Source organism: Pteropus vampyrus, unplaced genomic scaffold (genome assembly GCF_000151845.1).
Source record: "Pteropus vampyrus isolate Shadow unplaced genomic scaffold, Pvam_2.0 Scaffold31, whole genome shotgun sequence".
In the NCBI taxonomy this organism is placed as follows: Eukaryota; Metazoa; Chordata; class Mammalia; order Chiroptera; family Pteropodidae; genus Pteropus; species Pteropus vampyrus.
Genome location: NW_011888812.1, coordinates 6,563,187 through 6,566,855, shown reverse-complemented (window position 1 = coordinate 6,566,855; position 3,669 = coordinate 6,563,187).

Sequence of the window (3,669 nt, the reverse complement as noted above, 5' to 3'; positions counted from 1 at the left end):
CACTTGGCCCTTATGAATGAAGAGACCCAAGAGAACTTGGAATGTCTGGAAAGATGGAGATGTTATATGGTACCTATGACATGCTCCAGTAGAGGATTCCCAATGGAGGCCTTTATGATTTTGGAGCAAAACTATACCATCATCTAAATTTAATTCCTATCATTTAACAGAGTAGCTTTTCTCTCCTATGAGAATCTAGACAAAACAAACACCTAATTATGAAATACCAATGATCATGCAGCCCAAGTTGCCCATCATATAATGTTTATTATTTGATCCACTGCATCTTCAGACTGGTGTGTCTAACGATCTTTAATAATCATGTAAAAGTGATAGATCCAAATCACAAAGATATTGAAGACAGAACTGCATGTATTTTCAGTGGGTTACTCCTGGTTCAATGCCATCCCATCTTCACCCTGTAATCATAGTTTCATGGGGAGTTACCTGTGACCAGTGGTCTGAGGAGGAAGAAATAAACAAGACTTGTTCAGATAGATCTGCATAATAAATTAGCATCCAATGGAAGCTGACTGCTAATACATTTTAAGCCCAGTCTGGCACTGAGAAACAACAGGAAAGCAAAATCCTCCTAGTAATTTATGAATGAAGAAATGTGATTTAGATAGATGGTCAAAGACTTCGAAGGAGCTGGAGTTCATAGCAAAGATACTTGTGGAAGACTCATATGTATGGATTTCTTGAAATAGGCCCAACATTTGATAATATTTGTTTCCAAAATGAGTTTTTACTAAATGCACTTTCTGTGAAGATTTTTAAGAAGTAAACTAGGTAACTGCCAACTTCCTTCCTCAGCTCTTCTGAAATTTCTCAGTAGGCTTGTGAACCAAATAGTGATGAAAACTACGCATGGGTTTAATGATATGGACCTCCCTTTACAAGGTTGATTTCTCTCTTGCTATCGTTCAACCTGCAAGCAATAGCAATCAAACTCTGCCCTCGAAATGACATGACTTTATAAAAGAAGGAAGCTTCTTTTATAAAGAACACAGCAACAGATTGATTGTGGTGAACTCCTATTTATCAAGAAGGAAGTAGTAATTTATTCTAACTTAAAAAATATCTGAGTTAGTATTTGCTTCTAGCCCATCATTCATTTTTGCCTGAAATGTTACCTGAAATTTGCTGAATGCCATATTATGTTATCTCATGCAAAGTAAACTCATTTTTCAGGGAAAGAATGAGTCAGCGATATCTATAGGGATCACTGGTCTTTCCATACCCACATCACCTAAGGAGACAGACTTGCAGAATGCAGAATGTCAAGGGAGACTCATGTAGACTCTAGCTTGGAGGTCATGCCTTTTATTGACCAGTTGCTTTGGTACAGAATGTGTATAGCACACAGTCTAGTATGATCCTGAAACCAGAGGACAGAAATAGAGATTATTTCATTTATTATTATTCCTAATTATCTTCTAGTGACGTTTTAGCTTTTTGACTCCATGGCTCTGGGTCCTATAAGTACAGACGTCCTAATGCTCAGAGTAAGCATGCTTCCACCAGAGAACCAAACACTGATCCAGAATGCAGGTTTTATTAAATTGGAAACTAGGTGTTCTACTTGGCCTTGTCAAGCTTCTCTTGTTAGTAGGAATACCAAATGTTGTGAGGTTCATTTGTTTACCTATCCTATTAGGAGAAAACGAAACTGCTGATAAACAAAGAAACACGGAATAGCCTAGGGGGGAAAAAAAAAGATGACCCTTATTGGTGTTACCATATATTACTCCGTTCAGTGTTAAATGTTAATGTAAGAATACAGCAAGTGTATATAATCTAACTAAACCAACATAGGCTTAGTTAGATTTCTCAAAAATAAAGTTGTGCTTCCTTAACCAGTTAAAATCTAAATGACTGCCTTGTCAAAATATTAAGAACTGCATAAGGTGACCTGATTATTTCTTCTTTACTGGGTAATGGAACTAAATGACGTGCATGGCTTTGTATATTAATAGGCCAAGCAGGGGCTATCCACCTGGGGAATATACCTGTTCAGGGTAAATAACTCTGTTGGAAAGCTTTGGCCACTCTTAGTTCTTGGAAGCAATGATAAGGTCATTTCTCACTTGCCTACATGACATGGTGTGCTCCAGAGAGAGAGAGAGAGAGAGAGAGAGAAAGAGAGAGAGAGAGAGAGAGTCAGGCTTTGACACCAGACATTCTCTCACCCTTTCTTTTACAGGACTTGTCAAAAGCCTAAGTTGAAGTGAAAAATAGACCATCCAGCCACAGGGTGAAAAATGAGCTTGGGAGTTATGAGTTTCAATCAACTCTGATGATGTCTGAGAGACATTTTCATTATGTAATAGTTGAATGGGCAAAAGTGGGTGCCTTTTCCTTTTGAGAAAATAAATGGCTTGAAATGGCTTTTTTTTTTTTTTTTAAATTTCTCAGATAAGGATCCACGACTCTTTTAGTATTGGACATTTCCTATGAAACCCTAGGGATAATTAATACTCCAGGGAAATAGATCAGAGAGAAGTTCACTTCTTAGGCAGACAGTTTCTGTCCTGTGATAGCATTAGCAGAGCAAGATCTCAGGTTTCCCCTCATAACGTTCTGTGTTGGATAAAGCAGGTACCTGGTTATAAATCAATCTGTACCTTCTACTGGGTGCCAAGAAGAAATGAATTCCTTCCAAATAGCTCAGACAAATATCCTTCTAGTATTCCATCAATTCAGCTATCCATCCATTCATCCAAATAGCCATCTAGTCATCCATCTAGTCTGCCAGCCAGCCAGCCACAAAAATGAAATTCACTTATTTATTGAGGAATTACAATGCATCCAGTATTATATAAACTTTTGTTGGAAATATGAGAAATAGAATCATAAATCAAAAATCTGAGCTGCAAAAGAAAATAGATTCATCTACTCCAACATTATCTTTGTGAAGGTGAAAAATGAAGGTTTTAAGTAATAGGAAGTGAATTTTCCACATAATTATGTGAAATTATATAAATTTTTAAAAATAATTTTGTGGCAGTCTTTATCAAGCCTCAAAGCAAATTAGCAGCAGAGCCAGAGCTAAGATTTAAGCCATTTGACCCTTAAAGAAGGAATCTGTTCTTTCTGAAATTATAATTCAACTCTGGAGGAAGAACCAATATCTGTGAGACAATTCAAAATGATGAAGTGATATAGTGTTTATATAATTAGTGTCACACAGTGTGTCACTAATTATCTCATGTGCTGATGTGTGCGTGTGTGTATGTGTGTAAAATAAATGAGAAATAGGTGTGGTATGGTTTTGAAATAGTCCAAAAAGCTTCTAAGGAGTTAATGAGTATGAAAATACCTAGTTTGAGCCACAGTGGTAACAGAATCAGATAACAGTTTGTTAGGTGGAGGACCATGGGTAGAATGAGTGGTACTGTGGTGTTGGAGCTATGGAGGGGTGGGGGTTGGAGCTAAGGAGGGGTGGGGGTAGGTGACCTTTCTTGCTGCGTCAAAAGGTGAGAACTGGCAATAGTTATAAAGGCGTATTCATTCTATGATGAAAAAACTTCACAACTCTAATCTTTGGTTAACTATCTGGCGATCTTTTTTTTAATCCAGTTGCATTTATATTTATTTATTTATTTATTTATTTACTTACTTACTTATTTATTTATTTATTTATTTTTTATTTTTTATTCATTTATT